Genomic DNA, 27,104 nt, shown 5'->3' on the forward strand with positions numbered 1-27,104 from the left:
ACTGTTGCAATTGATGCTTCCCTGGCTGTGTGTGAAAACTTTCTCCATTTCTTCATTGATAAAGTATTTTCTGCCAGAGCACTTATTTCACCCCCTGGTTTCGATCCTTCAGTGTTTGTCCCCTGCTCTGCTGTTCTAGACACTTTTGAGCCTGTGACGCTGCCCTTTGTGCAGGAGATTGTTGGTAATTTGAAGCCCTCAGGTTCTCCGGGTGATACTCTCCCTCCTCGACTTCTTAAAGAGGTTTTCCCGACTATTGGACCATCATTTACTACAGTTATTAATAGCAGTCTGTCCTCGGGAGTGGTTCCTGTTAATTTTAAACATGCCATTGTGCAGCCCTTGTTGAAAAAACCTGGGCTGGATCCTACTGTTTTGGCTAATTTTAGGCCTATTTCTAAATTGCCTTTCCTTTCTAAAATTTTGGAAAAGATTGTCTATTCCCAGCTCATGGACTTTATAAATGAACATAATATTATTGAGATTTTCCAATCCGGTTTTAAAACATTACATAGCACCGAATCAGCACTTTTAAGAGTCTTTAATGACATCTTTGTAGCTACTGACTCGGGTCACTGTGTTGTCCTTGTACTTTTAGATTTGACTGCTGCTTTTGATACAGTGGATCATGAAATACTGATTACTCATTTGGAGCAGTGGGTGGGCATCAGTGGCACAGCGTTAGAATGGCTTAGGTCCTACTTGTCCCAGCGAACTTTCTGTGTTGGCCTTGCTGACTCTGTTTCCTCGACTGCTCCCCTGTTACATGGGGTGCCACAGGGCTCTGTGCTTGGCCCTCTCTTATTTTCCCTCTATCTACTCCCACTTGGTTCAATTCTCAGGAAGCATGGTATTTATTTTCACTGCTATGCAGATGACAGTCAGATCTATGTCCCTCTTAGAAAGTCAGACTCCTACTGTGTTAAGCCATTGCTAGCGTGTTTACATGACATTAAGGCCTGGATGTCTCTTAATTTTTTAAATTTGAATGAAAAAAAGACAGAAGTCATGGTCTTTAGTGGTAGTGGCACTTCTGTGACCCTGTTGGTTGATCTGGGTTCCTTAGCACAGTATCACAAGCAAATTATTACTAATCTAGGGGTAAAGGTGGACACTGACCTTAAGTTTGACAACCAGATTAAAGCCGTAGTGAAGTCCAGCTTTTTCCAGTTAAGGCAGCTGGCAAAAATTAAACCAGTCCTTCAGAGACAGCACTTTGAGACAGTAATACATGCCTTTGTGACTACTCGGCTGGACTACTGCAATGCACTTTATTTGGGGGTTAATGGGTCCTCCATTGCCCGTCTGCAACTGGTTCAAAATGCTGCTGCTCGTCTTTTAACTGACACAAGAAAGTATGAGCACATTTCACCTATTTTAGCTTCACTCCACTGGCTGCCTGTTCATTTTAGGATTCAATTTAAACTACTCTTATTTGCTTTTAAAGCCTTGAATGGCCTTGCCCCACCGTATCTCGCCGAGTTGCTGCACCCCTACATTCCCAGCCGCTCTCTCAGGTCAGCTGACCAGCTGCTCCTGACAGTGCCTAGAACTAGGCTAAAACTCAGAGGAGAAAGAGCTTTTGCTGTTGCAGCTCCAAAACTATGGAATGTATTGCCACTACACACCAGACAAGCCTCCTCACTGTTTCATTTTAAATCTCTGCTTAAAACCCATCTTTTTACTCTGGCTTTTAAAACCAGGTAATCGTGATTAATGTGATTTAAATGTGTTGTGTGGGCAGTGCATTTTATTTATTTATTTGATTTGATTTTACTTATATAATTTCATGTTGTTTTATCTTATTCTACTACTTTTATCTTATTGTGTTTACTTTTTATCCTATTGTGTATTTTATTGTTGTGGTGTACAGCACTTTGGAAACCTTGTGTTTATTTAAATTGTGCTATATAAATAAAGCGGATTGGATTGGATTGAAGACTAATTAAAAATAAGTAAACATCTCAGCCACTTATATCACTGCTGTGTGTCACGTCAAGCTTGAACTGGCCTGAGAACTGGATGACTGTGGCGATTCTCAGAATCTGCTCGGGGAAATTAAAGTCTCATCTTCGTGTCTGTGATCAGAATTTACTCAGCTTTATGACTGATATTCTGATAATAAGTTGACTATATATAAAAAAAAAAAAAATAAATAAATAAATAAATTGTTGCCTTTAGTTATTATTCTGGAATAAATGTAAAAAAGCTTACAAACACAACTTGATAAAATTTATACTTGGTTTTAATAAATAGAACATTAATTGCATTTAACAGTTAATGTAAAAATACTAAATTGTATTAATTTTTTTTTTTTTTTTTATGTAATGTAAAGTAAATGTGTATCAAACCAGAAAACTGGGACATGAATTTACATTTTATCTATTAAAAAAACTGAGAATTTTGCCTCATTTCAGAACATCACTGATCAGGATTGTTAAACTCGGCTGTCATTTTCAAATATGCCATAAAAGACTTGATGAGCTATAGATAAAATTAAGATTTATATGAATAAAACAACAATACAACAACAAATACAACAAAATACTAAATAAGAACACAGCACAGACAAAATACTGCAAATACACTGTACTTTAAGATTTACATTTATTAATTTAGCAGGTGCTTTTATCCACTTACAAATGAGGAATATCACAAGAAATTTGCCACAATGCCACAATATTAATAGAATATAATATCAGGTTTATTAGAAAGCTAGATTAGGAGACCAGCAATAGCAGAGGAGAAATATAGAGATTTATTTGTTGTTGTTGTAAGTGCCTTTTTGGTTTAATGTTGTGTTGTTCAGTAAAGAGTCTTCAGCATTTCCTGGATTTCAGAAGTTGTGATGATCTCAGGAGATATGGTGGGAAGTTTATTTCACTGTGAGATTCTGTGAAGGCAAGTCGGTTAACAGGAAGCATTGAGGAGGACTGTTTGTGGTTTCAGTAAATGAGACTGTGTGCATAATTCTGAAACTGATCAGCCAATATCAGAAGCCAGTGGAGGAGTTTAACCTTCACACTAAAAGCTGATCTTTCTGATCTCTCAGATCTGCACTGGATGCTTACTCTCTTCTGCTCATCACAAGGTGATTAAACACTTTATCTTAAATTGTTCTCTAAAGAGTTTTTCGGTGACTCTATATGTTAAGGTGTCATTGTTACAGTGTAATTATATATTTATTATTTTATTTTTCCTTTATTTTACCAGAAAGTAATATAGTAATATTTTACAAGAGAGACCTGGCCAAGGTAGCAGCCATACAGGAAGACAACATTAATAATAATAATAATAATAATAATAATACTATATTAGAACATAGTATCCTCTCAACAAAAACCATCACAAGCCTTCATTACCACTGTCTTTATGATGCCTTTAAATTCACCAAGAGACACCAATCTGTAGTTTTAGATCTTTTTACGTGCTGTGTGATATTAAGATTCTATATTTATACCTACTATAGGATTAGGGTTTGGTTGAGGGTTAGTTGCATGTAATTATGCATAATTTACTGTTATTACTATGGTAAGTACATGTCATATATGTAACAAGGACACTCTAAAATAAATTGTTACTGATTTTTCCAGACAGATATCCCAACATTAATGTCTCTAGTATAGTGAAACTGAAATGTAAACCTGTATTGCTCAACAATCATTAACTGATGTCAAACTTCACTCTGAACTGAACTACTGTATTCTCTTGAACAGATATTACCAAGGGCAAAATGTAGAGAACATGAATGGAGCTTCACAAACTACAGAATAATGAAACATGTGGACAAGAGAGAGAGAGAAGAATGGGGAACCAAAAGGACAAACGTTACAATCTAATGAACCAAAACAGAGAAACACACCGAGTCTAGTCAGACGAAACAGCATTAATAGCGGAAAACCAAACTGTGAGTATTTATGATGTTTAATATCAAACTGTCATATTTCATCATCTTCAGTGTTTCATCTTCTCTGGTGTCTGAATGTGTCACATCAATTCTAAACTTTTCATTCACTATACAGTATATGAAAACAACAAGCAACTTTGTGGTCAGAAGTTTATATTTTGTCTATTTGTGGTTAAAGTGGGATTAGTCAAGTCGGGGAACCCTCAAATATTCTGTAGGTGCAACAGGGAAAAATGACTCACTGTGGGACAACGTATTCAGGATTGTGGTAGCAATACTTTTTGGAACAAGAGTGTCACTGTGGCACCAAGTATCACAATACTCATTTACTTGATAATCGTTTTATTTTGGTTCATCTACATCAGGGTTCACCAATCTCGGTCCTGGAGGGCGGCTGTCCTGCAGAGTTTAGCTCCAACCCCAATTAAACACACCTGAACCAGCTAATCAAGGTCTCACTAGGCATACTAGAAACTTTCAAACAGGTGTGTTGGAGCTGGTTGGAGCTAAACTCTGCAGGACAGCGGCCCTCCAGGACCGAGATTGGTGAACCCTGATCTACATCTACACTGATCAGTGTTGCCAGATTGGGCGGTTTTGAATTTGATTGTGCGGGTAAAAAAGGGTTTGGGCGGGTGGACAAAATTTGGGCTGGTTTTCAAACATCTACATTTTAAAGTCTAATTGATTAAAAACTAAACTAAAGTGTGCATGCAGTCCATAAAATCAGTCATCATGACATTACTGTACACACACGCCCATGCAGAGTCAGCTGGCGTTGGTGTTGACATCACCGACGAACACGCACTTTTAGCCAATCAGCGATCAGCAGGCAGATGCGATTGAGCGTGATAAGTTGTAGCTGTATATTCCGTATATTCAGTGATCGCTAATGCCAAAGTGACATAGCCTACTATACAGTAAGTTGTATCTACAGTAAAGAGTGAGATAGTATGCAACTCTATAAACGTACACATGGTGGGAGATATGGATGGTGACTATAACTCTGAGAGCAGAGCACAGATGAATGACTTGATCTGAAATCGAATAAGGGACGTGAAATATGTCCATGCTCATGTGCACACTAGACTAACCTGACATCTGCAACTTTAACACCGTCCAGACACACTCTACTCGACCCTGACAGCTGAGAAAGGTTTGAATCAACGATGAATCAGTTTTGACTGCTAAATTCTGCGTTATGTCCTGTAGTGTGTACTTCCGAGGGTTAAAGTCATCAGTTAATTTCTTGATTGCCGTTTTGACAGTGTACACCTGGACATTTTAGTCATATTGGCTAATTCTCATTAATTATTGCCCTGTTTTGATCTGTTTTCCTGGAAAAATTTTTTATTTTTTATTTTATTTTATCATCGTTATTTTGTTTTAAGGAAATACAAATTGTGCTTATCAACCTTGAATGACATGGTAATGAAATTATATCACATTATTTTGGCAGTAAAATTTTGGGCGTTTTTTCTTGTAGTGTGCGGGTTTTGGTGAGCTTTTGGGCTGGAAATCACCGTCCCAATCTGGCAACACTTGACACTGATATGATGATGATACTGTGTTAAAATTGCTGAACACCACAATATGGAACACAACCTTGTTTTTCACAATGTAAATTCATTTTGACATCATCTGAAGACACCTATAACAGAAATAAATCTGTAATTTATTTATAATAGATTTATAACCCCCCACACATCCACCCCCGCCCACACACACACACATTACCCCCCACAGCCTCTTTCCATCAGTGACACTGATTTATTAATTGTCGCTGTTTGAGCAGGAATTGCTATAATCTGATGTTCATGTTCTTCATTCACAGTTTCTCATGATTCACCGATTCATTGTGATGTTTTAGTCACAGAAAAGGTGAGACACACACAAATACAGAGAAATATTGAAAACTGAAGCAGAAATCTGATGTTATATTAATATTTGTGTTATATTTCTGTATTTCTCCTTTCAGAAAGCAGCAGTGTGATTCATCTAACCTGATAAATATTCTCCATCATGTTCCTTTCTCAACAAATAATAAGTTCATGATTAAGACATGCACTGTTACTGTATATAAGATGAATATGTATGAATGGATTTTATATTTATATAGTACATGTTTGGATTGACTTTTTTCTCTACTTTTTATTTTAAAAGGTATATTTTTAATGTAACCTTCTCCCTCTACACACTTTGGTCAATTCAAGAATAATTCATGCAATTGTATATTGTTTATTTGAAAGCATTAAAAGTGCAGTTTCTTGTCTCTCCTTGTATTGTTCAAGTGGTTGAGGTTGATATGGGATTTAGTAATAAGTAAACCAATGCTTTCTAAAGATAGTCATTATTACATTAATCTAATTACACTGCTGAAGATGTCATTTGTAGTTAGTAATGCAAGTAACTTGCCCAACTGTTATAATATCAGAGGTGAAACTGGAAGAACAGTGTGTTATTCAACCTAATTTTAATTTTCATGTGGAGCAATCCTGCAGGCATTAAAAGACCATGGCAGCAGCTGAAAATTAAATATAAAAACATAATTCAGTCAGGTAAGGCTTGAGCATATCATGGGTGTAGGCTACCTGACTTTACAAACATGTGACATATTAAATAACTAAAGCATCCAGTGTCCAGCAGCAGCAGCATTTCTGGATGAGGGAATTCCAGGAGGGACTTCAGAGCCAGTCACTCCCGAAGATGCAAGGCCTTCATAAAATGTAAGAGGTTTACATATGTGTTATTTTTTAGATAGGCTATTTTTGATATTTCCATTTATTTTACTTTGAGGTTGGGTTTTTTGTTGGTCCCAACAAATTCTGATGGTAATATCTGTCTTTTGGAGCCTCCTGTCCCTACAGAACCCCAGGCAGTCGTAAGTCGCCGACTCAATACACCAGAAATGATGACAAATAGTGTTATAAAGTGTACTCAATCAAATGCTCATCACATGGGGATAAAGAGTTTCTGCTGCCACAGAGAGGCCTACAGAGGTAATGTTAATATTATGTGTCTACACATTAAACAATCTACCCATTCTGATTTCAGATAATCTAAGTTTAAATCTAAGTATAAACGGGTATTCTTATCTCTCCCGCCCCCAGAGTGTGGAAGAACAGCAGGAGGACGGTCCAGCAACTTCTGTTGCACAGATGAACACATTTCAGTGATTTCCAGTAAATGCCACAGTTTAATTCTGTAGAATTTGTTTAGAACTACATTATGTAACTCTAATCTACTACTGTTTTTTCAGTTGCCAGTTAAGGAGTTATATAGACTTCATCTTATAAAAAAAAAAAAATAGTAAAAAACTGCAGTAAAAATAGCAATATTTTATTTATTAATAAAATATTAATTTTATTAGTAAAAAAAAATGTACTGAAAGAATGAATGAGGTGTTTAAACAGCACTTCCTCTTTAAAAAAGTGGAGGAGACAGAAAGAAACTCTGGGTTTACCGAAGAAAACCTGCTCCCGACCAGGTTAGGTTCACAGAGTAAGTTACCATGGTAACTGACTCTGAGTATAAGTTACCTCTCTTTCAGAAACGGGCTTGACTTACTCTGCTTTCTCAGGTTTGACATACCTCCCATTCTGAAACAGAAAACTCAGAGTTTCCCTCATTTCAGGGTTAACATACTCAGAGTTTTCACTTAACCTCCTTTCTGAAACAGGCCCCTGGAGTTGTACAGATTTGTAAACATGTTCCAAGCTTCTTGTAAAAATTACCTAAACTGTTAGTTTTGTGTGTTAATATTTTGTTGTACTTGATCCTTGATAAAAATCAGCAAGCGAGATCAATGTTAACATGTTCACAAACTTCTCTGAGTACTAATGAATACATCATTCTACAATTATCTATGGATAGATGTCTTATAAATAATATTCAATAAGCTATACTTCTTTTCACTTATCTATATAAAATCTGCATATTGCTATTTATTTTTGTCGGTAGTAGGGATGGTGGTATTGATATTATAAAATTTGTCTTTATAAAGGCGATCTCTCTTCGCCTATATAAATAACAATTCAGAAAACATAACATATAAATATTTATAATGTGCATATTTTATAAGATATAAATGGTCTGGGTCGGGCGGCTGTTCTAGGTGCTATCAGTGCGACCGGTGTGTCCTGTTGGCATGGGCATTGTTACCGCCATTGCCCTAAATCCCTTCTCTCATGTAAAACTGTGTTGGATTGATCTCTGGGTTGATGTGGTGTCTCTGGCTTCATCTCATAAAATCTAACAGTTAATAAGAAGTGATACAGAAAATTGCTTTAATTAAACATTTATTGAACAACACAAGCCTCTCCAATCAGTGCACTTAAATAAATATAATAATTCTGAATAGATAATTTTGTTATGTATATTGAAATTTTACATGTTACATTTATTGTTCAACAAAAAATATTTTAGCAATATGTATATTTTTGTCAGAATTTTTGTGCTCCTTCTGTCATGCTCAGTCTGTTTGTCACACATGTGCGCTGCGACGCTCGTTTATGGAAAGCAGAGATTCAGTCCTGACAGCAAAATGGAAATATTTGCACAGATGTGGGTATATTTCAGTCTACTTGTGCTTCAGTATTTAAATAGGTAAGGCTTAAAACATGCAATGCTCAAGAAATCTAATCTTGCTGTAATCTGTGTGAGGTCAGAACACAAAACTGTGGTGGTGATCCAGACAAAGCTTCATACTAAAATAAAATATTGTACAAGTCATTTTCAAACTGTGAGTATGCTTCAACATGTAATTATACAATATTCTCAATATGAAAATTATGGTTTTATGTTTCTTTTAAGGTTTTGTTTGTTTGTTTTTTATTAACACTTTTTCAACACAACTAACATTTCAACATCCAGCACAAAATTAAAGAGATGAGCTTAGGAGGTTTCAACTATTACAATCTTATTGGACACCACCAGATAATTAGGGAATGGAATGTTCTATCAAAGTGAAACAATACACAGATATTTTTCTTTGTGTGTGTGTGTGTGTGTGTGTGTGTGTGTGTGTGTGTGTGTGTGTGTGTGTGTGTGTGTGTGTGTGTGTGTGTGTGTGTGTGTGTGTACACAAAAATAACTAGTCTACATTTGCTGTTGTGATATTGTGGTTTGTGGTTTCCAGCATCTGTTTAATGAAGTGTCAGGTTGACTCAGCACAACAACATGCATGTCACTTTATTAAGCAGATGCACATATACACAGCACAGGAAGTTTGGTTAAAGTGATTCGTGTTGCACAGATGAGGTGAGACACACATCATAATCAGAGAGTTCTTGTGACACGTGATATTGACAGAAACTGTTTTCTCTTTAGTTGTGTGAATATTTGTCTAACCAGCAGAAAAATCTATGTTTTCACATTATACATATTTTGAATTAATCTCTGTAATGAAGCTTTACACAACTGTATGATTTAACACTGATAATAATTAAATATTAGAACATAATGTAGAATAAGTTTGAGAAAATACAGAAATATGAACTGGAATGAAATATTGTTTTTAGAAAGACTTCAGAATGAATTTCGCCATAATGAATCTGTACAACTGAACGAAAGAACAACATTGGTTACACTTCATATAAATATGAATGTGTTTACTGAAACAGTTTGTATATTTTCTTATTGTATTTTGTGTTTCTATGACCAAAGCTCAGTGAGAAAAGTTAGTTCTTTTCATCAATGAATCTTTTAATAATCAGAGATCAGTTCTGACTGATAATAGCGCTGGTGCTTCTGAACAAGATCAGACATGATGAACTCCTCGAGAGCAAAACCACTGCTGTCGAAACACTGTTTTATATGATTTTGTTTCATATGCTCTATTGTATGCAAAAGAACCGAAACATGACAAGTGTAATGAATTAGCTCTATGAAATATTAATAATCAATAATAACTGGTTATAATTGATTATGATGAATATTTGGATCAGTTAATATAATTAACTTAAAGGTGCTCTAAGTGATGTGTTATGGAAAATTTAGATTTTCATTGATTTGCAGTATTGATTTTCATTTACCTTCAGTAAGACATTAAAATGACCTTTTGCTAGACTGTACGTGGTATGGCCACTGCTGAATAATGTGTGTGTGTTTCTCTTAACACTGGGTAACAGGTGAAACGTCAGGAGGAGGCAGATTGAAAAGGGGTCAGAGGTCGCCCAATTTAGAACTTGTGAGTTTGTTCAACTGGTAAGAATAAACAGCAGTATTAGATCATTGGCAGAGAAAACCTTTCCTTGTACAGATAAGAGCCCGGCCTTGAAAAGAGTATAAGAGCTCTTCTGCCCTTCCTCCGTCGTTGCACTTGGTTCACAGACTGTACTGATGACTTCTGTCTCTCAACTGGGCCTATTCTTGCAAGAATAAAATACTTTTAAAAGACAGTCTGACTCAGACACAGTGATAATTGTTTAATGATATACTTTTTGCCACAACAGATGTCATGCGTTTTTTAGGTCAAAACATTTTTTGTCACGTACAGTACTGCAAACATCTCCTCTCCATCCGCTCGCTGCCTGTGTCCTGAACACACTGTGAGACACGCCTGTGGGTCTCTGTAGAAACCACAGCTCCACAAACGACAACAAGAACAAACTGGGCTTACCCGCACCATGACACATAACAAACTGTTCCAGCCAATAACTGACAAGAATGGTTTGTGGTGTGATTTGGGGGGTTAATGCGCGGATGAGGAGGATGAGGAGGAGGGAGGGTCGAGCTAGCCTCTGTTTTGTTTGACAATACTTTAAACGTTAACAAGAAGTGTCGTCACCCAACATCACTTAGAGCAGCTTTAATGTAGCAAAATTAATATTACAATCAACCCACCTGTTCGTCCTGTGAACACTCAGCGTTAATTGTTTATTAATTCTAAGAAATATTCAATTCCGGGGAAGGGAAATGTCTTTCTTACTGTTCAGTACTAATAGTCTGTAGTCAAAATCTAAACCGTAAAGTAAACTTTGTTGCAAGCAGAGAATCAGAACCAAATACATATTGTGCACAAGTTTTATTAACTAAGTCACAAACATAACTAAACTAAACAAACACACATACATGCATAGGAAAAATGGTGAGTGACAGAATGTAACCGGAAGCAGGAAATGGAACTATGGAAAGGATCCATTTAACTATGAAAAGAACCATCAGCAACCATCACTGGTTGTGAGTCGAGGCCTGGGGCCTTCTGAGGCCACGCTGGACAGCACCGCACCCTGAACGTACCGAGAAGACCAAGAGTTGATTGTTGCCCATTCAGTGATGGTAAGGTTGCAGTTTTCTTCTGAGTTGGATTGAAGAAAAGACAGTCTGACTCCTTTGGGAGAGTGAAGGCATAGCAGGCGGTGGTCACGGTCATCAACCTGAAGAAGCAGCAGTGAAGGCCAGAAGAAGAGAGAGAGTCACTGTAAACTTGTCTCTAATAAAGCCTGAGAAAGGCCCCACCTCTCCGGGTTTGCTTGACCAATGAGAAGGGTGGAATTTCCAAGCGGGAAGAAGATTCCTCTGTGGTTGATTTATGAATCTTTGCTTTACAGTTTTTCTCAGTCGCTTTGGTGCATTTCTCATAACACTATTTACATTTGCACAACAGTTAGTTCAACCTCCACAACATTTAGTCATTTGTGCACATCATACGTTTGATGTTTGACGTTTCTCGTTCCTTCCAACAAACTGCAAATGCTTTCATACAACTCTCTGCTGTTTTATAACATTATCATTTGCTTATGTCATGTCAGTCAAAATGAACTACTTGTGAATGCTGAATAGTCACTCATTCCATATAAAACTAATAGTCCTCATTTCATTGCTTGAGTCATTACATACAAAAATGTTGAACTAGTTGTCAAAATCTGTCAAGCAAATTTTACAAACTTTTTTAAATCTTTTTTTTTCCACTGAAAATGTCTCCTAAATTGAACAATTTCTCTCAGGTGAATCTCAGCTTTCACTGATGAGGAACGTCTGGATGTGCATGAATGATTACAGTACTATGTATGTTCAGTTCCAGTATGTACTGCAATATTGTGTACAGTTGTGCACAGCTCTACCCAAAGGGAGTTTATGTTTGTTGTAAATAAGGGTGTATTTATTCTTTTGCACAATGCTGTGAACTAATTAGAATTGCAAAGAGCATATGCAGTAAAAATGTGAAACACACATATTCAGTGTCTTGTACTCAGTTACCTCATAAATACAGTAATGTGTAACTTTACTGTATTTTTCAAATGGCTGTGCAAATAGTATATAGTGCTGTATTGAGCATTTTCAGGTAGTGTCACCAAGATCTGACTTTTTTGCATTGGAAAGCATTTACAGAGTAACTGTCATAATGAAAACATGACAAAGCCATTTGACTATCTTGTTCATCAATAATGGTGTCAGGACTTTTCATCTTGATGACACTGACACTTTCATTGACATGAATACTTGCTTTTGAGGAATGAGCTCTCCATTTTGAGCAAGTGACACACTTTTGCAGGTTATCAACTAGGTTTTGCAGTTTGTACTAATTGTTTTGAGAACTGCATTAACTGTTGTGCAAATGTAAATAGTGATGTGAGAAATGCACCAAAGCGACTGAGAAAAACTGTAAGTGTGCTCATTTGCATGTGCAGCTGCATTGGTTTCTGATGAAGAAACTAAGATAATACCAATATGTAATATTAATATTACAATAATACTATTGTAATACTAATATGTTGCGTAGCTATCGACATATCATGTACACAATCATTTCGATCTTCAAAGTACCAATTTATAGAGACCAAACATGGTATAGGTGACCATTGATTCTATTGTAAAATACACAGCACCACAAAATAATAGTATTAAAAGACATTACACAAGACAGTAAATCATTCACAAAATGTTCTGGGATGCATGCTCATTTATATATCAGTTCATCGATAAATGAATGCAGGAGAGTCTGTGTTAATGTCTGTAGGTTCTAATGGCAGGTTTCCTGTTCACATTACTAACAGCCTTAAAACCAGCTTATCTGATCATGGTCATGAGTGTGTGTAAGAGGAAGAGTGAGTGTAAGAGGAGGAAGAGTGTGAGTAAGAGGAGGAAGAGTGTAAGAGTGAGTGTAACAAATACTTGTGTCTGATTTGTCTCAGTCGTTACACAAGTAATGCCACCTGGTTCTGTCCAACATGAACATATAGTCATAGCGCAATGACCGTTAAAATACTAACTATATGTATACTGACTAGCCTATATGTTCATGTTGGATAGAAAACTGTGCTAGTGTTTTGACAGAACTATTAGAAATTGAATCGGGTTTTCACAGAGTAGGTGTATGTAGAAAAAGTAGCATTTTTAAATGTAGACTTAGAGTTTTAAAAAAGTACTTAAACTGGGGCATAAACATGTCCTGCACTGAAGTGTCTAAACCACAGGATGTGAACTCACTAACACTGGAAACACGTCACTCGCAAAACTCTCCATTTACACATGAGCCGATCTCAAACTCAACTTTCTGATGCTTTACGAAATTCAGTGAGAATTAAACATTCCTCAAAATAAGAATCGCATTATTAAAAGTAAAAAAAAAAAAAAAAAAAAACTGGCATTAAATGTAGCCTTTCAACAGCAGAGAACTACCAGTAAACCCACACAGCCGACATGAAGAGATGAAAACCACAGAAACAGAAACATCGCCTTAAAGAACCTCCCGTGTGGTTTCATACGCTCCAGCTCATGCACTCTTTCTGCAAAACTCTACACACGTTCTCACCCACTAAATGTTGCACTGCAATGCACTTGTGCTGCAAAACAGTAAACACAGCTACAACACAACTAGAGTTAAACACAGCTACAACACAACTAGAGTTAAACACAACTGCAACACAACTAGAGTTAAACACAACTAGAGTTAAACACAACTAGAGTTAAACACAACTAGAGTTAAACACAACTAGAGTTAAACACAACTAGAGTTAAACACAACTAGAGTTAAAACACAACTACAACACAACTAGAGTTAAACACAACTGCAACACAACTAGAGTTAAACAACTGCAACACAACTAGAGTTAAAAAACTGCAACACAACTGCAACACAACTAGAGTTAAACACAACTGCAACACAACTAGAGTTAAACAACTGCAACACAACTAAGTTAAAAAACTGCAACACAACTGCAACACAACTAGAGTTTAACAACTGCAACACAACTGCAACACAACTAGAGTTAAACACAGTTCCCACATCACAAAGCGAGTCAGGCATTAGCCACAGCTGAGGGGGGAGCATATGCAGTAGGCCTAGCTGGAGTACTGACGATGCTGAAGCCATAAGGCCCAAAACCCTTTGAAACGTTCTGAGGGGTACACGGGAGACCAGTTTGAACGACGCGGTGAGCCGCTGTATTGACAGAACCTGGTCCGGCGTGGGCCATGCTCTCATATGAACGGCGTCAAGAACTGTTCCCAGGAACCTGATCCGTTGGCTGGGGGACTGCACACTCTTGGCAAAGTTTACCCTGAGCCCGAAGGCGTTCTAGATAGCCACGGAGCCAGGCTTTGTGAGTATGGGACTCCGCCTCTGACTGAGTCAGTATGAGCCAGTTGTCGAGGTAGTTCAGGATATGCATTCCCCGCTGTCTTAGGGGGGAGAGAGCCGCATCATGCACTTTGTGAATGTACGAGGCGCTAGAGCCAGGAATGGCCTTTGACGGGGGTTCACTTGGATGTGAAAGTAAGCGTCTTTTAGATCTACTGAGAAGAACCAGTCTCCTGGGCGGATCTGCGCCAGGATGCGTCTGGTCGTAAGCATCCTGAATGGCCGTACCATGAGGGCCCTGTTCAGGTGTCTGAGATCTAAAATGCGTCTCAGGCCGCCGTCTTTCTTCGGAACGAGAAAGTAACGGCTGTAGAAGCCTGACTCGCTTTGTGATGCGGGAACTCTCTCGATAGCCCCTTTTGCCAGCAGACTCGATACTTCGAAGCGGAGGACATGAGCCACAGTGCTTCCTACCGAAGTGCAAGTTATAGCGCAAAAGCGCGGAGGTCGGGTGCGGGCGAATTGAAGTGAGTAACCATTCATTATGATATTCATCACCCAATCTGACACTTCGGGAATGGCCTGCCAAGCCAGAGCCCGATAAGCCAGTGCCCGGATCACATCTGAAGGCGAAGCGCCCAGACTCGGGGGCTCGACCTGACAGGTCAGAATGTTGAAACAGTGTTTGAGTGTAGGGGTGCTTACATCACAGTAGACACACGCACTAGCTTTATTAAACTTCCAGCGTGAGCTAGGGGAAAGTTTAAGACTGTGGAAACAGTGGTAGTGTGTAGGGGTGCATACATCACAGTAGACACACGCGCTACATTTATTAAACTTCCAGCCTAAGCCAGGGTAAGATTGAAACTGTGGGAATAGTGCTTGTTGTGTGTAGCACTGCACTTCTCACCCACAACATTTCTCAGTGGAACTACAGTCTCTTCTGGATAAGATTGAGTGATCTTCTGTGTTGCACTGAGGAAGCACTGTGGCTCATGTCCTCCGCTTCGAAGTATCGAGTCTGCTGGCAAAAGGGGCTATCAGCTCGGCTCTACATGATGGCCACTGTTAAGATAAATATTTTGATGCTGAGCTTTTTATTTTCAATTTCAACTTTACCTATGGCTCCATCTACTGGTTACAGAGCTTCGTACAGCAGTAACAAAACTCTCATGGAATTATAAATAGCGTATAATTCATATAATAGTACTTATTTTTTCCACATTAATTTCACACGTCTAGTACAATAATGTGGTGTTGTTTAATTAATACTTTTTTCTTTATATAGCCTGAAAGAATGGAAGTGAAATGTGACAACAGTTCATAGACCAGATTAAATGCTGATCTAATAAAATAAAAAAATAAAAAACAAGACAACCTAAATTATTTCACAATAAAATACAATTATTATCTTTTTCATATAAAATAATGGAATTTTTTAATAATTAAAAATAAAAAAAAATTTGAGTTGAATGAACACCAGAAAACACAGACATAAGTTCAAAACACAATAATACCTGCACAACTGGGGTTTAAACCCAGCTAGTGTCTTCTGCTAGTTAGCGAAGCTTTAAAGAACTAGCTCAACTGTTAAATAACATATCGGAGATTAAAATAATATCAGATTTGTCTAATTTAATATAAACACCAAAAATAGAGATGAAAAATGACCATAAGTAAGAAATTTACTTTTGCTATGGTTAAATAAATGAATTTTGGCGCAATTTTTTTCTCTAAATAGTGTTGAAATGGTGTTACACTTTTAAGAAGGATGCGATGTCACTTCCTGGGGCAACACATTTATTTCTGTAGAAAATACATGGAAAACAGGTCAAACAAGGAGCACTTTTCTCTGCACGTACACCGCACTTCATCACGTACTGAATGCTACTTCTATTCTGTTATTGCGTGATATCTTAACAGATTATCATAAACAATCACATGTCTGATAGTGCAAATGTCTAAGCAGGTACATACTGTAGCACTAGACACATTACTCTTCATACAACACTCAATTCTCAAGAAATACATGCTCTAAATACATGAACATCATAACATAGATCTGAACACGTGCTGTGCCCGCTCTCACGTGGCATAAAGGAAAGGTCTCACGAATAACGTCATTAAAGTTTCACAAACTCCTTTAAAATGAAGCAAGTAATGCATTTAAACTCAATAAACATAACCATGTAAATAGTTATTTAGTATAAATTCACATTACTCTAGCATTGATAACTGCCAATATATTTTAATACTCTAATCACCGTTTTAATTGTTTTTAATCCGGTTTTAATCTTCTATGGAATATGCTAATGAACGGACTATATCATGAACTAGATTTCAACTGATCACCCGTTACTGTGTTCTCATCATAATCTCACAAAATGATTAATAAAAGCATTTTACCACTGAATCTGACTGGACTTCTTATTAACAGTACATACTGAATGCGCTTTTACATGTAATGGCTGACAAAGTAATGCTAAATGAGGTTAACATGTCAATGTGTAGACTAATTACAGACACGTGTGCAGACTAATCACAAACACGTGTGCCTTCTTAACTCAGACTGCCCAGACTCGTCACTTCACACGACTTAATCAATGTTCGTACACATCTATTTGGTTAATTATCTCTCGTCTCGCACTCACATCTCGAGTGTATCTCTTTTTGGGCCTTTATTCCTCCGTTTTGCTCACGTTAAAAGTTAATAGTTTTTTTTCTTGAGCTGTTAATACTCTCGTCCGCCATTTTACGTACGACACTCTTAATCACAGTCTAAATTAAACTTTTCTTAACATCTCAGGCACGAACTACGGCTCTGTGAAAATACAATAATGTTAGGCATTACTAGTATAAACTAGATTATTGTCAGCTCAGCTTACCTGTAGAAAATATATGGAAAACACAGGTCAAACAAGGAGCGCTTTTCTCTGCAAGTACACCACACTTCTTCTTCTTCTTCTTCTTCCTTGGGTTTTTAAGGCAGTTGGTATCCAATATGTTACATTACTGCCATCTGCTGTCTATTATCATGTCACTTATTGATTATATTCTTCTTTCCAGTCCAGTCCTCTTTAAAAAATAATACAAATATTGCTTTCCTTGCTCACTCTTTCCACATTCTAATATACTTTTTACATTGTACTGTCCTATAACAATTTCTTGTATTCTATATTTCAACTCTTGTCTTTCTTTTGTAAATTTCCTGCATGACATAAAAATGTGACTAACTGTTTCCTCCTCTTGACATTCATCACATTGACCTGTGGGATGTTTTCCTAACATACGAAGAGTTCCATGTAACTTACAATGCCCAATCCTAAGTCTTGTTATTACCACTTATTCTGTCCTTCTATTTGACATCTCTCTTATACTGCCTACTTTATTTTGAATCATGTATAGTTGTCTTCCTTTACTTTCATGATCCCATTGATGTTGCCATATTTCCATTATCTTTTTCCACACTAGACTCTTCCCTTCTGATTTTGACAATTTAATTTCAATGTCAACATGCTCTTTTTTTGTTGCCTTTTTTGCCAATCTATCAACTTTCTCATTTCCCTGTATGCCCACATGTGCTGGTATCCACATATATGTAATATTTTTCCCTTGTCTACATACCCTTGAATTTAAAAACAAGATTTCATATAATATTTCTTGATGACTACTAGCTTTCCCAGTCTTCATACTCATAAGAGCTGATACTGAGTCACTGCATACTAGAATGTTAATATCCCTGCATTGTTCAATCCATTCTAATGCAATAAGTATAGCACATAATTCAACTGCATAAACATTTATGCTGTCAGATGTTCTTTTGCTAATTCCTATCTCATATTTAGGGATGTACACCGCAGACCCTGTCACATCTGTTTGTACTGTAGGTCCTTTGACCCATCTGTATAAATCTCAGTATTGTCTTTATACTTGTTCTTATATTTATAATATTCATTGATTATATCTATATTTCTATTACAATCTTTAATTACTAAAACCTCTAGATCAACCTTCAGAATTTCCAATGACCAAATTGGCTTAACAGGCCATAACACAGTATTAGCAAATCTTTTATTATACACTTCCATTTCTTTTGCAATTAAATCACCTGTCCAGCCAAAACTTTCTTTCTTTCTGTATTATTGTTTGTCTTGTAATAAATTCAGACTGCAACAGATGACAACTGAACTGATGTCCTTTATTCACTATTCCTCACGTGTCTCTGTTTTTCGTACTTCCCACGTACGACTTACATCATAACGTACTGCTTACGTCATCACGTACTACACATATAGAATACATTACACTTTCTTTCTTCTCTCCTTTTCCCAACACTTCTGTAATACCTTTTTTGTTGGATAACTATCCTCATGTCCTCGAAGATTTATCCAATAGTTTGCAGTCAATTGTTTCCGTCGAAGCCTCAATGGCATTTCACCTCCCTCCACCTGAAGTGCACATACTGGGGAAGTGTTAATTGCCCCTAAACATTCTTAAGGCACACGCTTGCACAATATCCAATTCAGCTAACGTTGTCTTTGCTGCTGAGTCTGACCCATACGCAACACTCCCATAGTCTAATTTAGATCTTATTAAAGCAATGTATATTTTAAAGCTGAAACACTTGCACCCCACTCCAACCCTGCAAGACACCTCATCACATTTAGCACTTTCTTACATTTATTAACTGTATACTTTATATGTTCTCTCCATGTTAGTTTTGTGTCAAAGTATAATCCCAAGAAACGAAAACATTCTACTTTCTCTAATATACTTCCATTCATTTTAAACTTAATTTCCTTATTCTTCTTTTTATTTGTAAAAACCATTACTTTTGATTGTTCCACTGAAAACTGAAATCCCCATTTTATTCTACAATTTTCAACTTGATCAATTCCTTCCTACATCTTCTTTATACTCAACATTTCTACCTTTCTTAACACCATTATCTGCGAATAAAGACCTCCCTATATCCCCTGGAAGATTTAAATAAATATCATTAATCAATTAATCATAATGGAGAATAAAGTTGGACTAACCACACTTCCCTGTGGTGTTCCATTTTCTTCAACATATTGCTTTGATAAATCTACCCCAATTTTCACCTGTATATTCCTTCTATTTAAGAAATCCATAATCCAATTAAACATTTTCCCTCCAACTCCCATTAAATGTAATTTGATTAAGAGACCCTCTTTCCACAGCATATCGTATGCTTTCTCCACATCAAAGAATACTGCTACTACAGTTTCTTTATTCACTTGTGCTTTCCTTATTTCCTCCTCCAAAATTATCACAGGATCCATTGTATTTCTTCCTTTTCTAAAACCACTTTGACATCTAGCCATTTTATTTCTATTCTCTAAAAGGTATATTAGTCTTTCATTTATCATGCGTTCCATTATCTTACATATATGCGATGTTAATGTGATTGGTCTGTAACTACCAGGATTACTTGGATCCTTTCCAGGCTTCCTTATTGGAATAATTACTGCCTCCTTCCAGCTTTGTGGAAGTCTCCCTTCCTCCCACACCTTGTTGTATAAATTCAATAATTTCCCCAAACTCTTAGATGTTTTAACATACTATAACACACTTCATCTTTTCCTGGAGCCGTTTTCCCTGACCTATCCAGCGCTCTCTGCAACTCTCCCATGCTAAAAGGAGCATCTTGTTCCTCATCCCCATTATCTTTCCTGCATATCACATCCTTATACTGTGCTTTAATCTTTCTGTTGCTATACTTCCTTCCTCTGACAAGTTATTAGAAGTGTTCATACTAACAAAACGTTTTGCCATCATCTCTACCTTTTCCTTATTTGTTATCGCATTCTCATTTCCTTCAGTCAGAACTGGATAATCCCCCCCCCCCCCCCCCCATCTTTTTAATCATTCCCCATATTTCACCTATTTGAGTTGTATTTCCTATTGTGTCACAATAAGATTTCCAGAATGTTCTTTTTGTCTGTCTGATTATCCTCCTTACTATTGCCTGAGCTTGTTTATACTGAATCAAATGATCATAATTATGTGTTCTTTTAACTAATCTAAATGCTTTGTTTCTATTTTTTACTGCTTCTTTACATTTTCCATCCCACCATGGCACTGCTTTCTTTTTACATCTTCCTTTACTCTTGGGAATGGATTCTGCTGCTGCTGATATTATACCTTGCTTAATTTGGTTATCTAATATTTCAACACTAAATTCATCTTTAATTTGCCTAAACAATCTATTACTTTCCTCCTGGAATTTTCCCCAATCAGCTTTCTCAAAAATCCATTTTCCACTTGCTTCCCCAATACTCCAAACTACCTCTATATTTATTTTACACCACACCGGATAATGATCACGGCCTATTGTGCCATCCTTATGCACTGTCCAATCACATCTTGCTGCAATTTTATTTGAAACTAATGTGAGATCTAATACTGATTATTTTCCAGTGTTAACATCAATTCTTGTACCTACACCATTATTTAAGCACACTAAATTCTTCTCATCTAGCATTTCTTCTATTATTTGACCATTGTTATCACTTTTTTTACTCCCCCACAAAGTGTTATGCCCATTAAAATCCCCACACCATATAATATTATTACAATTTTGTCCCTCTATCTTTTCTAGCTTAGTTATCTCTAGTCTTTTACAAGGATTATAATAATTACAAATCACCAACTCTCTCTTTCCTGCCCATACTTTCACTACTACATACTCTTGTTCATTTCCCACTCCTAAGATTTTATACGGTATTCCTTGCTTTATAAATGTAACACACCCTCCTCCCCCCCCCCTCCCTTCTATCATACCTTACCGCCACATAATCATATAAAACAAAATCCAATTGAGGTCTTAACCAAGTTTCTTGAATGCACACTATCTCTGTTTTTTCTACCCTACTACCAACAAATTGCTTAAAATCCTGCCCATTAGCTAAGAGACTTCTCGCATTCCATTGTAAAATCAGCATTATTAGGATTAAAAACCTAATCATGATGTCTCCTAACTTGCTTGCATCCTGAGTTCATCATTTATTTCCTCCCACTTCAGCCCTATCATGTCCAAATGGTGTTCTGACGCTTTCACAATTACTTGAATTCTTTCTGTTTTTGACTTAATCTCATGTGTTGCATTAATTACTCCTGCAATGAATGTGACCAGTTTCTTATTTTCTATCCATGCTTTCCTCATCCCTTGCTGATCATCCATTTCCTCTTGTCCTTTATTCACTCTTCCCTCTATATTCTGATTCCTCTGTCCATTCATCTTAAAGGGGTAAGGATACTTAATGTATCAAATAATGAGACTAAGTTTGATACTTGCATGTCTCGCCCATTTGAATTAAAATGTCCTGATGCAATTTGTTGAGGCTCCAGTTGATCTTTGCTGAGTGGTCTTGATGAGAGAGAACCAGTGGTAGTCAGAGTATCTTTGGTGAATGGAAAGACAAGGCCGCTGCCTGGCACAAGCTTGGTGGGTCCTTAGAGGCTTCTAGTTCAGCATCATCTTCACGTCAGCATTTCAGAAAGGGACTAAGAGAGAGCTAAGAGCTGATCAGTGACTTTAAAGCGAGAAGATGGCACAACCTCTGGAGGTGCAAGAGCCAATGAGAAGAGTTCCCTTTGGAGGGAAATTTTACGACCCTTTGTGTTCTAGCAGGGCATTTGAATATGCACTTTCACTGGGTGTTTAAGAAAAGAATCTTTAAGATTCTTATAATACTAATGCATCACAAAGTTAGCAACATGTAATGTAAATTAACAAATCGGAGACGAAGATTGGATTTTTTAGAGACCAAACATGCCGCACATATAATGTTGGTTAACCATAATATGCAAAGTCTAAAACATTAACCCAATTGAGTTTACAAGAATACAAACGCCACATAAAAAGGGAAAATCATGAGATGGGAAAATTAGATACATTTATCAAGTGGTTATATATAGAATATATATAGGATTAACAGGGTTTTTATTTCTCTTCCTCTGCAAGAATTTAAGTGAGAGTCACAGCTCTCAGGACATTCTTTTCGATCGTAAAACTCAGTCTCAGTGTGTGTCCTGTAACAAGATACTGCATCCTGCCAGTGTGTTAGCTTCATTTGGGGAACGTTTCACAGGCCTTATTTGGGAGAGTGAGTTTGCTGGATTATTCATTAAATAAATTAATAATTTGTGTGTGTCTGATTGGTCCAGACGCTACAATTATATTGGCATTAGTGGAATTGCACTAGCATGGTTTAAATCATACTTATCTGACCGTTATCAGTTTGTAGCAGTAAATGAAGAGATGTCTCATCGATCACAAGTTCAGTATGGCGTACCACAAGGCTCAGTACTAGGACCGCTGCTGTTCACTCTGTACATGCTACCATTAGGAGATATCATTAGGAAGCATGGCATTAGCTTCCACTATTATGACGACGATACTCAGCTCTATATTTCTTCAAAACCTAACGAAACTTACCAATTCACTAAATTAACGGAATGCATAGCTGATATAAAAAATTGGATGACTCGTAATTTCTAAATTCTGAAAAAATAGAGATTCTAATTATTGGGCAAAAAACTTCCTCACGTAATAACCTAGAATACTGTCTAACACTTGATGGCTGCTCTGTTAAGTCTTCGTCGTCGGTTAGGAACCTGGGTGTGCTCTTTGATACCAATCTTTCATTTGAAAGTCACGTGTCTAGTATCTGTAAAACTGCATTTTTCCATCTTAAAAATATATCTAAATTACGCCATATGCTCTCATTGACAAATACGGAACAATTAGTTCATGCGTTCATGACCTCAAGGCTAGATTATTGTAATGCTCTACTGGGTGGTTGCCCTGCACGCTTAATAAACAAACTACAGCTAGTTCAAAACGCAGCAGCTCGAGTTCTTACCAGAACCAGGAAGTATGACCATATTAGCCCAGTTCTGTCAAAACTGCATTGGCTCCCTATTAAACATCGCATCAATTTTAAAATATTGCTGATCACTTACAAAGCACTAAATGGTTTAGCTCCGCAGTACTTGAGCGAGCTCTTAACGCATTATAGTCCGTCACGTCTATTACGATCTCAAAATTCCGGCCAGTTAAAGGTGCTATAAGCGATCTCGGTTGGCATAACCTCTTGTTGATGTTTGAATTATTATCATACAAAACGGAGGCTTGCTAGACCCTCCCTCCTCCTCATCCGCGCACTAACCCCCCGAACCCCACCCCCACATCATTCTTGTCGGTTATTGGCTGGAACAGTTTGTTATGTTTCGTGCTGCGGGTCGCTCTGTTGCTCAGTTTGTTTTTGCTACAGTTTGTGGAGCCTGGGCTGTCTACAGAGACCGTGTTTTTCTACAGTGTGTTCAGGGGACAGGCAGCTAGCGGATAGTGAGGAGATGTTTGCGGTATGTGAAAAAAAATGTTTGGGCCTAAAAAACGCGTGAGATCGCTTATAGCACCCCTTAAAGAAGGGCGTTTTAGAACTAAACTGATGGTTTGCTCAAGGCTGTTGATCTGCTGACAAACAATGATTTCAAACAATGCTATAATTTCTTGCTTTCCTGTATTCTGCTTCAGCTCTCTTTCCCTTGGTAAACTGTATGCATGTATGTGTGTGTATGTTAGAGTAGTTTAAGTGTTTAGACTAGTTAATAAAATCTTGTTCATGTCACACATAAAGTTGTCCTTGTCTCAAGCTCATAACAGGAGTCACTAATCATTTAGATTTTTGCTACTGCTCTTAGTAGTACTGTAAATGAAGAAAGACATTTCCCATGCCCCAGAAATGTACATTTCTTAGAGTTAATAAACAATTAATCCTGAGTGTTCACGGGATAAACAGGCTAATTGATTGTAATATTAATTTACGACAGTAAGTTAATTATATTAACTGATCCAAATATTCATAATCAATTAAAACCAGTTATTATTGATTATTAATATTTCATAGAGCTAATTTGCTACATTATGTTCGAGTCTATTTAAAAAAATGTTGTGGTCAATGGTGTCAAATGCAGCACTGAGATCGAGTAACACTAATAGCGAGATACAACCACGATCGGATGATAAGAGCAAATCATTTGTGACTCTAACGAGAGCTGTCTCGGTACTATGGTACGGTCTAAATCCTGACTGAAAATCCTCGCAGATATCATTTCTTTCAATAAAGGAACACAGTTGTGAAGATACTGCTTTTTCTAATATCTTTGACAGAAAAGGTAGATTCGAGATCATAGTTATAATTTTGTCCCTGATATTATCAATCTTATAAGTGAAATCTTATGAAGTTCATAAAGTCATTACTGCTGTGTTGCTTGGAAACTTCGGTGCTTGAAGCTTTATTTTTCGTTAGTTTAGCCACCGTTTCAAATAAATACCTAGGATTATGTTTATTTTCTTCTAATAGGGTTGTAAAATAAGCAGATCTAGCAGCTTTTAAAGCCTCTCTGTACATAATCGAGGTCTCTTTCCATGAAATCCGAAATACCTCTAGTTTTGTTTTCTTCCAGTTGCGCTCCATTTTTCTGGCTGCTCTCTTAAGGGCCCGAGTGTGCTCGTTGTACCATTTTTTGGACTATTTTCTTTAATCTTCTTTAAGCGCAACGGAGCAACTGTGTCTAAAGTGCTGGAAAAGAGAGAGTTAAAAGTTTCTGTTGCAATATCGAGTTCTTCTAAGCTATCTGAGATGCTGAGATGATGAAACTGATTAGGAAGATTATTAATAAAGCAATCTTTAGTGGCAGAAGTGATAGGTCTAACATATTAGAGTCGGCTTTGCAGCCTTGGCTAAATGTAATTTACACGAGACTAGGTAATGATCTGAGATGTCATCGCTCTGCTGCAGAATTTCAACGGCATCAACATCTATTCCGTGTGATAATATTAGATCTAGAGTATGATTACGACGATGAGTAGGTCCTGACACGTGTTGTCTAACTCCAATTGAGTTTACAATGTCTTTAAATGCCAATCCCAATGCATCTTTTTCATTATCGATGTGTATATTAAAATCACCAACAATTAGTACTTTATCTGCAGTCAATATTAACTCTGATAGAAAGTCCGCAAATTCTTTGATAAAGTCTGTATGGTGCCCTGGTGGCCTGTATACAGTAGCCAGCACAAATCTCAAACATGATTTATCATGTATACTATATATTTTTACATTAAGTACTAACACTTCAAAAGAATTATATTTAAAACTTGATTTCTTAGTGGTTTTGAAGATATTACTATAACTTACAGCAACACCACCCCCTTTGCGTTTCAGACGAGGCTCATGTTTATAACAGTAATCTTGCGGGGTGGACTCATTTAAAGTAATGTAATCGTTTGGTTTTAGCCAGGTTTCTGTCAAACACAGCACATCTAGGTTATTATCTGAAATCATATTCGTTAACAACGAGTGCTTTTGAAGTAAGCGATCGAATATTCAGCAACCCAAGCTTTAGCATTTGCTCATCTGTATTATAGCTGTTTTTTATTTGTTGAACATCAATTAAATTTTTAACCTTAGATGGGTTTAAACGTTTTTTGGATTTCCAAATTCGGGGAACAGACACAGTCTCTATACGATGATAGCTAGGTGAAAGAGACTCTATGTGATGGGATTTATCTGACCTGGGTGACGCGAGGCCGCTAGCAGACGGTTGGTTTAGCCAGTCTGTCTGCTTCCTGACCTGAGCCCCAGATTGTCATGTTTGAGCTCTAAGACTATGAGCCATATTACTAGAGAGAAGAGCAGCACCATCCCAGGAGGGATGAATACCATCTCTTTTCAATAGGTCAGGTTTGCCCCAAAAACTTTTCCAATTGTCTATGAATTCTATATTATTAAGCGGACACCACTTAGACAGCCAGCGATTCAGTGAACACAATCTACTAACTATCTCATCACTCCTGCGAACAGGAAGGGGGCCAGAGCAAATTACAGTCCTTGACATCGTACTTGCGAGTTCACACACCTCTTTAATATTAATTTTGGTGATCTCCGACTGGCGGAGTCGAACATCATTAGTGCCGACATGAATAATGATCTTAGAGAATTTACGATTACGATTGTCTCTAGTTCTGAAATCTTCTCCGTCAGCCTAACTGACTCCTTGCATTTATCACATATAAATCCTATATTGCCGACAGAGAAGGCTATGCTAAACATGTGACATGAAGTGCAGGTGACAATAACAGGACAAGGCGTTATTTACTCACCTGAGCTTTTTATGAACTCCAAGGCGCGGGCGCGCGAGAGAAAAAAATAAAAAAATAGCTGAGCGCACGGGTGGCGCGTTAACAGGCTAGCGATTTACTAGCGTGTTGTGCTAGTAGTAACGGAAGCTAGCGAATTCAGGTTAGTCAGATGTTGGGTAAGCTGTATTTAGTAGTAGTATAAACAACTAGAAATTGTAGTAAATGATGGTTCAAAACAAAGAAATACGAGGCTAAGACGAGCTTACAGCACCGAAGCAAACACACTCACAGCAGGCAGCGAGGCAGAGAGCAAAGGGTCAAGCACAGGCAGGCAGTCCATACAAACACAACAAGACTAGGGAACACGGCCAGAAGAGTAATCCACAGAACAGGCAAGAAATCCAAAACCTAGCGACATGAAACGTCTCGTTCTCGCAAGAGCACTAGTTGAATTTGCTCAGTGAGTTACTCTGGCATCGAGTAATGATGCTCATTAAATA

General features: G+C 37.3%; 2 long non-coding RNA genes across 2 annotated transcripts in view; both read left to right on the forward strand.

The window, feature by feature from the left end:
* LOC311277362 overlaps positions 1 to 27,104 on the forward strand; it is a 117,766-nt gene that overhangs the window by 20,132 nt on the left and 70,530 nt on the right. The window lies entirely within an intron of this gene.
* LOC311277366 lies at positions 2,934 to 8,619 on the forward strand. Its single transcript, XR_014625238.1, has 5 exons — positions 2,934 to 3,091; positions 3,717 to 3,907; positions 5,742 to 5,788; positions 5,886 to 6,906; positions 7,018 to 8,619. It is a non-coding gene; the product is annotated as an uncharacterized lncRNA (long non-coding RNA).

Source organism: Rutilus rutilus (genome assembly GCF_951802725.1).
Source record: "Rutilus rutilus genome assembly, chromosome: 18".
Lineage (NCBI taxonomy): Eukaryota > Metazoa > Chordata > Actinopteri > Cypriniformes > Leuciscidae > Rutilus > Rutilus rutilus.